The sequence below is a fragment of the Oenanthe melanoleuca genome, chromosome 2 (genome assembly GCF_029582105.1).
Source record: "Oenanthe melanoleuca isolate GR-GAL-2019-014 chromosome 2, OMel1.0, whole genome shotgun sequence".
NCBI classification, from domain to species: domain Eukaryota; kingdom Metazoa; phylum Chordata; class Aves; order Passeriformes; family Muscicapidae; genus Oenanthe; species Oenanthe melanoleuca.
The window spans coordinates 21,891,149-21,907,125 of record NC_079335.1 but is presented as its reverse complement, the minus strand read 5'-3'; the positions used below and the strand labels follow the sequence as shown (position 1 = coordinate 21,907,125).

Genomic DNA, 15,977 nt, shown 5'->3' with positions numbered 1-15,977 from the left:
GTTTAGTGCCTTTCTGCATTTCTTTCTTGTCAGAACTGCCAATGTGCCATTATTCTTCACCAGTGTGAAAAAGTCAGCAAATTTCAAATAACGCATATAATTTACTCTTAGGAAACGGATAATCTTTATTTTGTTTACAAATACTCTGACACTGCAAACAAGCACACTACCTAACTCACGGGTAAAAAAAAAAAAACTTTTCTGAATCAACTACTAATGAGTAAATACTTCATTCATGAATCTAGGGCAGGCTTCCATCAACACAATCTGACCTGTGTTCCCTGAGGAATTAACTGCTACTTTTGATCTTTATTTTTGTCAGCAATTGAGGCATATAAATTAGCAACACATACTGCTACACACAGTCCAAACCCCAGCATTGTGACTTCTACTAAAAGACCACACTGCACATAGTAAACAAATATTTTATAGTCATAATGAAGAGAGAGGGCTTATCAGAAATGCGTAACAGAGCTTATGGAAAAGATGCACATTTTCATGCAACATCATTTTAACCATAAAATTCCTAATGAAGAAGAGAATTAAACCCCAGATGTCAAAATATCTTTGAGGACTAAAGATCTCCAGGCCTGTATGAGATTTCTGATGGGCTCAGCAATGTTGGTCTTAAGAATCACAGAATATGCCAAGTTGGAAGGGACCCACAAAGACCATCAATGTCCAACTGCTGGCCCTGCACAGTACAGCCTCAAGAGACCCATCATGTCCCTGGGAACATTGTTCAAATGATTCTTGAACTCATTCAGGCCGGTGCTGTAATCACTTCTCTGGGGAGCCTGTTCCAGTGCCCAATCACTCTCTGGGTGAAGAACCTTTTTGAAATACTCAACCTAAACCTCCCTTGACACAACTTCAGGCCCTTCCCTCAGGTCCTGGCACTGGGCACAACAAAGAAGAGATCAGTGCTTGCTCCTCCTCTTCCCCTCACGAGGAAGCTGTAGATGGCAATGTGGTCTCCTCCCCCCAGTGTCCTCCAGGCTGAACAGACCAAGTGACCTCAGATGTCCTTCATAGGGCTTCCCCTCCAGACCCTTCACGATCTTTGCTGCCCTCCTTGTGACTCTTTGTTGGCCCTTCCTTGCTCTCTCCTAAAGACTCTTCTTCTCCTTATGAAGGAAAGAGTTGTCTGCCAAGGCATCAAATATCATCCATTTTACTGCACTCCTCTCATTTGTCATACAGAAAAAAGGATGGGGGAAAGAAGCCCCTCAGTCACCAAGCCTTTTGCAGAAAAGGACATTTTTATTTTCAGAAAAAAAACAATATTAAAAGCCTGCACTATTTCATTTAATTTTTAGCCCATTGGTATATGTAACTGGCACATGACACACTTTTCAGTGAAGATATTCTCTTAAAGGAGTGTTAGTGTCAGAGATTTTAAGTATGATAGGAAGAGATGACAGTGCTGACTCCACTGTTCAACTGATCTCAACACAGCACAGACGAGAGGAGCAATAAACCCACGTGTGACAAGAATAATATATTTAGCACGTGTGACAGGAATAATGCATTTGGGGCTCCACATACCAGTACATACCTAAAGTAGACATTAAATAATCTTGTGTGTGTGTGTGTGTGTGTGTTTTGTGAGAACTGCCCATGATGAAGTCCCTACTCACTCTTGGCCAGTCTGGACAGCCACTTATTCTCACTCAGGCACCACAATAGACATCAGGCTTAAACTGCTCAGAATAGACTCCAGCTGATGTAATCACATAATTATTCTGCCTTGAAAAACATTTCTTCATAAATTAGCAGAGAAGAATGTGGTGGGTGAGTTTTTATTTAAATTTCAATCAAGAAACAGAGCCAGCAAAGAGAATTAACTACTCTTTAAAGATCACAGACAGCTGGGATGAATATTAAAATATAAAGAAAATGAATTTTCCAAGAATCTTCCAGCATTATCTCAGGCACATCACCCAGGAGATCCAGATAGCCACAATACTCATCTATATGAACAGCTGATGCTCAGGACATTTAAAGGAAGGAAGTGGCAGAAAACAGAAGAGTTAGGAAGGTCTCACCTATCTGATATCAGATGAGAAAACCACTTAATCAGCCACAGCTAAATCTGGGAAATGTGTATGTGTGTCTGTGCATGTATATGTCTCCTCGGCAAATTTAAAAATATACTTCTTTGACTTCTGGCTGTGCTATAGGTATTACCTCACAAACCCTAAAAGCCTTCAATAATCCAAACACTGAATGCAACAGAAAATATATCAAATAAGATGTGCAGAAATAACTCAAACAAAATATTTCATTACTTCTATGTAATTTATTGCCCTACATGAATAAATATTTTGGTTTGAATTCTTAAAGCAATAGAGCTCAGCATTCCTTTACTTCCACTTACAAACAGTTTGCAATTTAAACTGCCATAAATAATTCACCAAGTAGCTTGTAGCAGTAACTACTGGGGCTACTGGGATTAATGGGAAGGGAAAGGGCAGCATTCAGTAGCATAAGCTACAGGAATTCAGACAGGCTTTAAATTATATTTCAGTAGCTTTTAAAAAGCTGTTAACTGTGACAATTAAATTGTTACAATTACAACTGTAATCAGGATAGCATTTGTGTGACAATAATAGATAATTCCATTTCCGCCTCTCCACATAATGGACTGAATCACGTCCTTTCAGAGATCAAACACACACAGTCACACAACAGTTATTAGTGTCAGGGCCACTTCCAAGACAGAGGTCTTAATGGAGTTTCTGGTAGCACTGGGATCTTACATTCACTGAGATCCTTTATTTTACCAGGTAATCACATGGATTTGGGAAAGCAACAGTCCAAACTCCAACTCCAAACTCCACACACCGACACAGCCTTTTACATTGAGTACACACACCCAGTTTTCCAGAACAAAGATTAGGTGTACAAACGTGAAACTTTTCTCCTTAAAGATGTATTTGCTAACCTAATCATTAAAGAGAGCTACAATGTATAAGCGAATCAAATCAAACAAGGAAGTCAAACCACCACCACAGCCAGATGACATTAAATAATTTCTCCTCGAAGCTCAAGACACAATCACATGCAAAGAAGCCTCACTGAAAATTCTCTGCTTTGCTAGAGCAAGGGAAATCAAGCCTACGAAGAGATCAGACAACAATCATCCTTCTGGAACAAGCTCCTAGTGCTGCAAGCTGAGTGCCAGCAGCTCCTGCCTCCTTCTCCTCTCCCTGATCCAGCAGAAATCCTGCTGGAAGGCAACATTTCAGAAAGAAGTTCCATCGACCCAAGTTTCCAGTGGCAGAAGTATCTTTCAGCAGCACCAGCCTAAGATGGTACAAATAGAATAAAAGCATAACTAACCTTCTAACTGAACTACAATTTTCAGTTATAATCTTCGGAAAAGGCAACTCAGCCACATACTGGGGAGACCAGTAAGTCTGGAAACTTGGTACACTTTATCTCAAACTTCTAGCAAATGGGACATCAATCATTTAACTCCTCCTTGTTCATTTTTCAACTTACTTGTAATAGGTTAGAGGGTTTTTCAGGAAAGGCCACATGTTAAAAAGGAGCAGAACAGATAAGGAATTGTTAGCAAGCTTTTTTTAATGTGACTATCCTCATTACGCTGGGATACAGCAAAAATCCAAAAGCTGAGGCAGCTCCAGGCATGAAGCGTTCCAGTTGCCATCAGAGCACAGGTCAGAGCTACAAGCGCTGCACAGACAGGCACACTGCCCTTGTGTGAAGGTGGTAGGAGCCACTGCTAATCAGCCCAGGAGTTAAAATAATCCAGCATGATCACGCAAGGTTTGTTGAATACAGAGCAAATTAGCATGTCATCAGAAGAATATTTCCTGTTGTAGTGGCTTGACCCTGTCTGGCTACCAGGCACACACCAAAGCTGCTCTATCACTCCTGCAACTGGACAGGAGAAAGAAAATATAACAAAGATTCATAAGCTGAGATAAGGTCTGGGAGAGATGACTCACAAAATTCTATCATGGGGCAAACAGAGCTGAATTGGGAATGCTAATTAAATTTACTGACAACAAAATCAGAGCAGATAACAAGAATGTATTTTAAAACACCTTCCCTCCACCCCTCTCTCCTTCCCCCACCAGCAGAGGGAGACGAGGAATGGATGTTTTGATCCGTTTATCTCATGTTGTTTCTGCTGCTGCTGCTCAAGGAGAGTTGTCCTTTCACTGCTCCAGTGTGGGGTCCCTCCCACGGGAGACAGTCTTTTATAAACCTCCCCAATGTGAGTCCATCCCATGGGCATCAGCCTGCACAAACTGCTACAATGTGGGTCACTCTTCCACGAGGTTCAGGCCTTCCAGGACAGGCTGCTCCAGCATGGGTCACACACAGATCACAAGTCCCACCCAGAAATCCGCTCCAGCATGGGCTCCTCTCTCCCCAGGTCTGCAGGTCGCCAGCAGGAGGCTCCAGCATGGGCCTCCCACATATCTCTTTCCAGCATCCACCTGCTCCAGTGTGGGTCTTCATGAGCTGCAGGTGGATCTCTGCATCCCCATTTAGCTCCATGAACTGTAGGGGCACAGTCACCTAACCAGAGGCTGCAGAGGGAACAGCCTGGAGCTGGAACCTCCTCCCTCACTTCTTCTCCCCTGACTTTGCTGACTGCAGTTGTTGCTCCCACATAGTCTCAACTCTGTTCTTCTCTGGCCCCAATCACCACAGGCAATACCTTTTTTTTGCTTCTTAAATATATTATCACAGAGGTGTTACCACCATTCCTGACTGGCTTGGCCTTGGCCTTGGCCAGCAGCAAGCCCAGAGCTGGCTGGCACTGGCTCTGTTGGACATGGAGGAGGCTTCTGGCAGCTTCTCACAGAAGCCACCCCACTACCAAAACCTAACCTCACAAACCCAATACACCTATGCCAAAAACATTCTTACTCTGGTCATTACTAGTTTCAGGTGATTGTTTGGTTTTTTTTTACATGTCTTCAAACAGTGCCACACAAGGAACTCTTCCCTCACATACTGATACACTAACCTCCCAGAACAAAACTTCTGCAATGGAAGTGCAACAAGTTTTACTTTTCCTTGTCTTTTGGTTTAACTTCTTGCATCCCATATCGACCAGGTTCAGTTGGATCATTATTTTCAGCAAACCAAATAATAATCACTTGCAGTCAATACTACTGCCTGCAGGAGAACCCACACTGTATCTTACATATTTTCACATTTTTGTTTACAATCTTACATCTTTATTACAATCCTTGTCAAACCATACTGATTAAAATTCCAGCCAAAAGGGACACTTGGAAAACAGGTGTGCATTCCTGTCTACAGACCTGCGTTCTGAGCAATAAGCTCAGAAGGAAGCAGATAAAGTACAATCAAAAATGGACTCTAAGAAGTCGTGAAGTCAAGGAGTACAATGTAAACCCTGATTCCACATGTGTCCAGCACAGGAGCCAGAAGGAGGGACATATATCTAAGATACTTGGTGGTGCTTGCAGTCCATGGATTTAGGTGAGGGAGTCTGGAACTCAACAGCTACACTTGGCCAGCCTCTATTTGTAGCCATCCAAACTTTTCAGGGGGCAGAAGCCAAAGCTGTGATGGATGTAGAACACTATAATCTTAATCCATTCTGGACAGCAAGTGAGGTAAATAAAACCTCTATGCCAGTTATGTTTTCAATATGATAGATTTCATTACTAATTCCATAATGCATGAGTTACCATTGCAAACCTCCAGTCTATCAAAGTAAATTATGAAATACTGCTATTAAGCTGGTGCAACAAAAACAAGCAAATATACTTTCAGAGTTTAAATTGTTAAGAAAATAGATATTCAATCAAAAAGTAATCTGTATCAAGTTTTTCATGTTTACTTACAAAAACAAATTCTTCCTAGCAACTGCTTAAATGAATCTTACATGCAACATGCCTATTAGGGGCCTTTGATTAAAAAAATATGGATTGTTAATACTATATTCTGAGTCATCTATTTTCCCATCTGCTAGCAATTCCTACAGTATGAATTACCAACAGAATGGCTAACAACAAATTATTGCCTCAATGGCAATTGCAAAAGGCCCATAGCACCATCCAAGACTTAACCAGTGCATATCTTGGATTGTCCTGTGTGTTAGTGGTCTCAGATAACAGAAACTTTTCTTAGCTGTTCACTTCCCTCTGCTGAGAAGAGTTTTCTCTAGTGGAACGAGCTCCACTGATGGCTTCAAACTCCTTTTTTTTAATGGTATAAAAAGTTAGACTTGAGCCAAAATTCAGAATCCAAAAGGTACAAGGTGGGCCTTTCTGCCCAACTTATCTCTACTATGAATTCAAATCCAAAAATCTGTGAATCTCACCAGTAAAAAGTTGTCACGCGCTTGTGTGCAAGGAAATATTCCCCAGCTACTGTTGTCTGTTCAGCTGTTCCCATGTAGCAACAGAACTGCTTTATGTTTGCTTACACAGCAAATACTGCTGACCCTGCCTAAGCAGTGTCAGGGGAGGATGAGCTGTCTCAGGCACCCACTGGCCATACAGCACAGCTCTGACTTGCTGCCATCCCCACCCCTGCTGTCACTGCAGTGAGCAAATCTGTCACAAGAAAAACTTGGATGGGGAATGGAACAAGGGCATTTATTTCAGGGTGTCCTAAGAGCAAGAATCATTGTTGCAATGCACAAAGTTATACAAATACAAAACTGACTGACAACTGTTGAAAGCCAAAGTTCATGCCACAGGACTGCAGTTACCTTAAGCATCCTGGGGGGTAAAATAAGCATATAAGAGAAAATTAAAAATGGGCAAGTTCATGTATTTTAAAGATGTTTTTCTAGGGATAATTGTATATTACTTCTCCATGATTAATCCCTATTTTCACTAGTAGAATTCTCTGCTCTAATATTAAAGCTGAATGTAAGTTTAGCAACACAAAACTAAATCTTAGTACCATCAATATTTTTCAGCTCTAGGAGGCTTTTCTCAGCTTCATACAAAGTGACATTTCAATACAAATCACCATTAAGAACTAAACATACTTTTCTGTAGCACTAATTCATACTATGATTTGCATGTTTTTTTTTTTAAATAGTGCCCAGGGCCTCTCCTTTGAGCACATTAAATACTGCCAGTACTAAAATTCAAAAATAATGAGCTTAGTCATTAACGTTCATTAAATTACCCTTAAAATTAGATTCCTAAAATAAGATGTTTCTAGGAGAAGGGAAGTGTCTTTTTATCTTCCTTTTCATTTCTAAGTCATCAGGAGGTGGCTAAAATCTAAATATTCCTGCAATTAAAAAGGCGAAAAAGCTCAGGGGAAAAAAATCTAGTAGTCAAAAACTTTAATAAACAATCCTGATTGCTGGAACTGAAATCTAAGGAAAAGTACAGTTTATCATGAACAGCAGTGTAAAATCAGCAATAAAATCAACTTTTGCCAGTTGTAATTTTACCCAGTTCCTGACAAAACAGTAAGGCAGCGTACATTGATGCTTTATCATATCCTAAGCATTTCAAATATAGTTTACATTGGTTTTACCTACTATAGCATCTGGTGTTCTTGCAGCTATTAGGCATATAGCTTTCACTAAAACAAATAAAGCTCCATGAAAGAGTCTGAACATTGGGAAATAAACTGAAGCAATGTATCTCAAAAACTCTGCAGCTCATAAACTTCCATTAATACAAATCCTTAGTATCTCACAGAAAAGTGTAAAAAAATAAATTTAAGTGTACAGAAGGAAAAAAACTTACCATTCTCTCTTTCTTATGTCATTTACACAGGGTATATTGTTACACTACATGCTAGGGTCTACTGAAGCATGACACTTTAATTTGCTATCACCTTCTCTTTAGAATCTCATCATCCATCACAGACAATTTTAAAAATTGCTTTTAGAGTATCACAGACAAAAATTCAGTTTGAAATTCCTTAGAGAAAATCCTGGTGGCTTTTTATATACTGTGATTTTCTATACTAGGAATCTCAAGCTTAATTGTACAGTTTGTGTTGAAGAATACCATAAATGTTTACAGAAGCTCCCAACAGAGTAAATAAGCTAAAGATTAGGAAAAACACTCCATCTGGATATTCACCATGCTGTTTAAACTTCATTGCAAATATATCCAGACAGTGTTGATGGCAAAGTAACTACTACACCTGATCTAAAAATATGCAGGATTTCCCCCCAGCCTCTTCTGCTTTTGGAGGAAAAAAAAAAAAAAAAAAGCACGGGAAGAAAAAACAAACAAAATAATCCCCAAAACACCCTACCAAGCAAAGATATAAAGGTTTAAAAGGAAAAGGAATTATTTAGCTAAAGCTCTTAGTTTAGCAAGTAAGTAGTATCTAAAAGGTCAACATTTTAACTTTATTAATCTACAGGTCTCCAGGGCAAGTGCTTCTGAACTATCCTTCATACTGAGCTCAGCTATCAGCAGGTATCTTACAGTGTCCTTGACTTCACCATATCACATTTCAGCTACTGCAGCTGTCATTCAGCTACATAAACCCAAATGTTACCCCATATCCAAAAATTTTTGCAAGTTAAGCCACTGCCTCCCTGACATCTGATTCTTCCATGAAAAGAGCATTTTAAAAATATTAAGAAAGTAACAGTGTTTTATTTTTGCAAAATTCTACTAATCTACACATAAATGCAAGCTGTATTAAGGAAAAAGGTACAGGCTATTAGGGATGAGAAACATTAAAAAAAACCCCATTTGATTAAGACACCAAGACATTGTAAAAATAAATTTAAAAATGAAATATGCTCCTTGTTTTGCTGAAGTATTTTGTAAATGCAAAAATATAGTGAAAAGAAAAGACATAAGACCTTGAAGTAGAAGCCCTAAGGTTAAAAAAAGCTGTATTAAAATCTAAAAATTCATTGAATACAATATATTTTAAAGCTATTTTTCTTAAAGAGTCCAATTAAGATTATTTTTAAAATAGAAAGAAAAATGGAAACTCATCTAATAGTGAGTTTTGACACACAAAGCATGCATAGCAATAAACCTCTGACTGAGAAAAGCACTTCACCTGAAGAGCAATGCAAGAGACTAAAAGAATTTTAAACATCAAACCTTAGTGTCCTACTGAGGGATAATACAAGTGAATCCCAATCTTCTGAGAAGCATAAAAGGTTGATACTCAAAACTAAACCAACAAAACTAAATACTCCTAACAGGAAAAGTCTGTTGGAAGAGACACACAACCCCCAAACCCAATATGCACATGCAAATTTCTATCCTATTTCCTGGGAAACCTTGACTCTAGTTATATTCTTTATATGGAAGAAAATTCAATTTAGTTTAAAACAGCCAATTCAGAAAGGACCAAGGAAGATAATATACTATCTTTAATAAATGGAAAAATGATAGACATACTGTTTGCTGGGGTTTATTTCATGCAGAAAGCTTTCTGGAAGTCACGTACGAGAGATGATGGGTTTCAATCACTACTGATGTAAGACGGACATTAAAAATCCTACAGTCCAAAAACTGAGGGCAATTTATGAGCAACAAATGCCAGGTTTATTAATCACTGGGAGAAGGATGAAAATATAGCAAAGGTAGCAAACAACTCCCAAGGAAGCTGAGAAATCAGTTGAAAGAGGCATGCAAAACATCAGAAATTGTGGAATCAGAACTTGCAGCAACTCAACAAAGACTGGGCTAAGCAGAAAGATTTAACTGAGCTGTTAATCGCAGCACGGAGAAGAACACTGCCTCAGGAAGCCCTGCAGGTTGGGAGAGGGACTGGGGGAGGATGACAGCCAAGCAAACACGAGCTTGCTTAAGCACCAACACACAGCCCATGGATGCTACACATAGGGACTGACTGCAGTGAACTGCCTGTAACATCTTTGCCAGACAGCACCAAGTTTTCTTTTTTGTACAACTTTAAAGATCAAAGAGAAGCACTGTTGGCTTTTAAAGAATGCATCTCGGTCCACAGTTTCTCAAAATTTCTTTATTTCTACCTCAAATATTTTCCAGGAATCCTTTTTCCTCTGCCAGAACTGCCTGACTACTATTCAGTTTGATGTGATTCACAGTTTTCCTAAAAGATTTGGCTGTTCAATAGCAGTATCCTGGCCCATGGCACCCCTCAAAGGGGAAGGGTATTGTTCCCCTCCTGCATGGCATTCAGCAGCTCACTAGCCACAGGGGCTGGAGATTTCATTTGCTGATGGAAGTTTTAATGTTATGAAAATAGATAAAAATTGTTTAGGAAACTCTTTTATTGTGCTCAAGAATTGAGCAGATTTTTAAAAAACTCTACACCTAATGCTACCTTCTCTTTAAGTCCTATCTATAAATCAAACCAATCGGGCACTACAGAGTTTCAGCTGTGAATTTAGTTTTTCTTTTGTCAAAATGCACCAGCCCCACATTTGGAAAATACATGGTAAATAAACAATATCAAATAATATTTAATGAACCTGATGAAATCTACTGTATGATGGGCTAAATCTAGTGAACATCTACTGGTTTGCTTATAATCCAGACTAAATTAAATCTAAAATAAGTGAACAAATACAGAAAGGGATAATCTATGAATAACACCACTCAGCTAGCAGTTTTAAGTAATACATATGTTATCTCTTCTTTTACAAACATGCAGCAGACCACTCTACTGCAAATAATATACTAAAAATAGCCTGAAAATACAGAACAAGATAATCACTGGTAATCTGTCATGTCAAAATACATTAATCAAGAGTTCCACAAACCAACATACAACTAAGAGCAATACTAAATTAAAAGGAATAGACCACTCATTTTAATAAACAGGAAATCCAGGTAATCTAAACATTGAACAGTACACTTAACCATAATCTAAATCTAGTCTCTAAAAAACACAATCTACCTTGTGAGAAATGTGATGCTCAATCTATATGAGTTTAGAAACTACACTTATTCATTAAGATACAATGAATCAGTGGCATATTCACTTACTGAGTCCAGAACTGCCAAAATCATGTGCCAAAGAAGTATTTTATTATCAAACATTTTGTTTATGACTCAAACATTAGTGCAATCAAGCCAACTATTAGCACAGTTCTTTCTTACCTTCACAGAATTATCACATAGGAACATGTCAATATTATCTATTTGCTTTCTCACAGAGAACAGAGCAACACTAGTTTACTGAATTAGGTTTTTCAGACCATAATCTGCAGATACAGTTTTGACTCACTACTCAATGCTTACAGGTACTGTACAAGCTCCTGTGCCAACACTGTTCATGAATCTCCATTCAAATTCAGAGAGCTCACTATTCCCCTTCTGTACCTCTGGAGTAAATTATGACAATGACACAGCTCAAACTCAGGAATGGTACAAGCTCTGCAAACCCTCATGATGTGAACCACATCTCAGTATAATCTTTCTGGCCTCTCCGCTGGTTTTCCAATCCATCTCTGGAATGTTTATCTAGGGTTCAATTAAGGGCTCAGTTTTAGTTTTCTAGACTTAAAAATCCATAAAGAAAAAAAAAACAACAACTATAAGATCTTATCCATTGCATAATATATCAACACCAAAAAGGTTACACACACTGCACGTGAACACTGGTAATGTTCAGAACATTGGTAATCTTCTGGTGTCTGCAGCTTCTAGTCTAGATGCCTCTCAGGAAAAACTGTTGGGGATTCAATCCAGGGTTTAGAATTGATTTTGTGTTTATGGTTTGGAAAGTGAAGTAGAACTGAAGGCATCACCTATATTATTTCCAAACTTAACTACCAGGGCAGGTAATGTGAACTGCCACCCACCAGCACATCCCTAGACCACATAAAAAGTGTAAGAAAAATGTGAGCTAGACAAATGCATTCCTCCAAAGCAAGGTGTTAAACAAAATCCATATTCAATGCAGAGAGCTGCTATATAATTCACAGACTCAGCTTTAAATAAAATTATCATTAAAACGCCCCAAAAAAGAATTTCAGTTTGCAGTGCCTTGTAAAAGCAGCTCAGTAGCTTTGACCATCTTCATAGCAGTGCCTTTCCAAAGTAAAGATGGAAATACAAACACTGAGGTTATTAAATGCCTTCAATTTATTTAGAGTACATCGCTGGGGTTTCTGCTTACAGAACATCAATTCCTCAGTTTGAATCGAATCCTGCATTCAAAGATACAACACAGAAGAGAGACAAAGTACAAATTTATAGGACTGGTCACTTATTAATTGCCATTGTTCAGTTTGTAAGAATAAAAGGAGGGTAAGTAACTCTCTTATCACCAACAGATCTGATGGATATGCATGAGCTTAAACAGATGAAGGAAACACAGGTTTAGTGTCAAAAGACTGCATATCTCTCCTGGACTTTAAATATTAATTTAACAATTTAACAATTGATATTATTTCTTGACGGACCTCAGCACTAAGATTTACTGTCAGAAACCCCCTACTCTCAGAAAGATGCACGTATACAGCATACATTCTGGAATTGTTGCAAAAGAAATTCGCCTTACGTGGCAGAAGAATGCAGGAATGGGAAGGGGAGGAATCATGAGTATCTTTATAACTTCTGCATCTCATTACATGCAGAAAACATTATCTCAGATAGTTTAAAATCTGGCATTAACATACAGCAGCAAATCCTAAGAACCTTGAAAATGTAATTTTTTAAAGAATCCCCAGTACTAGTATCATCTCCCCTTGTCACCCAAAGAGAGTGTTTTTATTTGTAACTCAAAGGATTTTCTGGGTAGATTCTATTGGTGACAGAGAAGTCACTTTTGGCATTAAGCCACTCTCTTCTGGAAAGCTGCCACAGTTTTGAATACAAACTGCCTTGTTGAACTACACCACATATTGAGTAGTGGACCCACTAACCAATTCTTTTTGCCTTGAAGAAACAAAATGCCAGCTCAGGTCTGATGGAAGAAAAACTATACATTTTCTGCTTAATGACTTTGAGACTTGCATTCTTACAGTCTGAAATCAGAGTGCAATCCAGTTTTGATGTCCCAACATCCTATCACCACAGAAATTATGTTAGTATTTTAAGAATGCTATAGAAATGAAGAAAGCAATGTCTTGTTGGATTTTCATTGGGTTTTCATTATAATAGTCCTAACTTCATCTCACACATACATGTGCACAAAGTTGAAAATACAAATACTGTAAAAACTATGAGAATTCACAGTCCTCTAAAATCAAATACATTAGAGAAAATTTGAAAAAAAAAATTTTGTTACAGTGAATGTCAAATTCACCAATGACTCAATTAAAAGACACAAAATGCAAATAATGACTTCACAATATTTTAAAAGCCAAAACATAGGAAGAGGTATTTCAAAGTAGCAACATTACCATGTTGCATACAAAAAAAATTTGTGGTACTAGTCCATTAGTTAATTTTGTAAAATAAATAAATTTGTTTGCATTTTCATTACTGATTCTGACTTGATACTCCACTTGCAGAAGTTTTAGATTCTTGCCCATTTCAATCTCAAACCACATTCCTCTTTCTTCCATCATTATCTCTTATTGATGTAATACAGTCTAAGAGAAGTACCTCATTCTGTTGATTTTTGACATTAATATCTCCAAGTATCTTCCATTCTGGGAGTTTGTATTCCTGCCATTTGATGGTCTGTATTGCACAAGGAATCCTAGTAATTATGGACTAAATGCCTACTAATCTGTGTGGTGATGATTTTGTTAGAATATCAGTCACGATTACCAGGTCCTAGCCATTAGAATAATAATAGCAAAAGAGTATTTTCAGCAATTTAACAGTTTCTCCTACCTCAACAAATGTATTCTATTTATACTTCCCTAAGTAAAATCACAGTGCATAATAAGCTGCCTAGAAGCAGCAACACTGCAAAACTACAAGGTAAATCAATTAATCACGTTAATTTGCTTAATAATGCTGAAAATATTTTACCTCTTTCTCAGCAATATAATATCACACAACATTTTGAAAGCAATATAATTTGAAAATTAATAGATTTGTTATTTAATGTTGCCATAACAACCATAGAAAATTGTGTAAGAAAATACCAAGCACTAAAGGATGAAATGCCATAGAAACAGATAAGAATAGAACAAGTTGTGTCAGTTCTAGCCTTAAGGAAAATTTTAGGCACAGAAAAGCTTATGGACAGAATTATGAAAAGGTGGAGAAACAGAAAAGGGCAGTTAATGTTGGAAAATGAAAAAAGTAGTTGTATGGCACAGTGCCAGTGTCCTGCAACAGAGATTACATGCAGATTACTTGAAACCTCTAAGAAAACTAAAGCACATTAGATAAAAATTCAGCAAAGATTATGATAGAAACTTGTTTTACTTTTTGGGTTTTTTAAAATCTTCTGCTTATAACAATACTGCTGCAGTGTTGCATGATATAAATAGTCAAAAGCCCTCAAAACCTGAATACAGTAATAGCTAAATTGCTGCCAGTTTTACATGGTTTTCTAAAATTCCCTCCAGCAGAAGGAACTAACAATTGACTTAGGAAGTTATGAAGGAATTCAAATGTAGGATCTATTTTCCTGTAGGTCAACCCACTATTGCACTGTATAATGAATGTAAACAAGAGATGGTATCATTTCATCTCTGCTCCTCACCTTTCCACCGACCTTTCAGAGAAAACATCCTGGAGCCTGAATTTTGTTTAACATGGAAGTCATACAGGCTGGATAATATGACGTTCCTACCTATGAGCAAAACATCTTTAACGCATTTATTTCTCCTAAAATAAAAATATTATAAAGATATCTCTGTATCACAGCTAGAGTCAACACACAGAGCAGTCAAATGCAAAGTTTTGTGTAGAGCAGAAGAAATAATACATTTACAGCTCTTTGTCTGAAGAATTAACAAAGCCAAAGTCAAACCTCTCTCCAGTTAAACTCTATTTCGGATGTTATCCACTGCCTATGCTATTGAGAGCATAATCAAGGAAAACCACTTTCTTATTACATCTCTCTTGTTTCAAAGGACAAAAAAGCAGATGGCACCAAAATGGAGTTCAAAGATGGTATATTTAGATTTGATACAGCAAACATATGGAAACCATTACATAAGAAAGGGAATTGTTGCATAAAATGTTCAGGTGAGATTCAGCTTAATGAAAGACAAGAATCTTGTGAGCAGAATGAAAAAAGGATAGAGACTAAAGAAGCCTCATTCTACACCAAATCTGATCTAATGACAGGAGACAGAAAAGGGCCAGTCCTGCTGTGTGAAACCCTCAGGCTTCCTTACATGACAATCTACCCATTCTGCAACTGTAGAGTGAGCTGGGAGAAAAGGACAAGGGGGTGTTGGACATTTTTTGAGCATGACAAACTGACTCAGCTTGGCTGATACATGGAAATAACAGAAATGAGCCGGTGTCCCCTTCTGCCATGCCTCAATCTTTCCATAGCTCCCATCTGCTGGGTAGCCACCCATCTGCCCCTGGCTCCAAGCTACCAAAGCCACAATCAACCTTTCAGCATGGCAGACAACAGCTGACTACAGGCTTCAGGCTACAACCCATCCTCCAGCATAGGTGGATCTCTCTTCTCAAGAGGCAAATTAGTAGTAGTAGTATTGAAACTTGGAGCAAATTAACTTCCTTTGAAACCTCCACCTTCACCAAATTTGCACAATATGACTCAAAAGTTATCAGGATAAACAGCATACTAATGTAAGTCTCATTTCCTAAAGAAACAGATGAAAATAATATACAGCTAGATAGCACAAAAATAATCCTTGTACAAGGTGATTAAAAATTTGAAACACCAGTATGATTAAATGTTAGCAGAAAGTATGTACTAAGTATCCCATTTTGGATAAGTATAGGTTGGGGGGAGATCACAAAAAAATCTATGAAAGATGACTGTGCTTTTATGACAAAGTGAATAAAATTGATTTTATACAGTAACTTCTAAATCATATAAAGTATTTGCCCCAAAGCTCTGGAACAGGATTTGTAGTTTCCTCAAATTCAGTCTGTGTGGAAAACTGTAAACAAGTAATTTAAATG

The 15,977-nt window shown here is 37.9% G+C and overlaps 1 protein-coding gene across 1 annotated transcript in view; it reads right to left on the bottom strand.

Annotated features, from left to right (window-relative positions):
- STK3 (serine/threonine kinase 3) overlaps positions 1 to 15,977 on the bottom strand; it is a 120,732-nt gene that overhangs the window by 4,203 nt on the left and 100,552 nt on the right. The window lies entirely within an intron of this gene.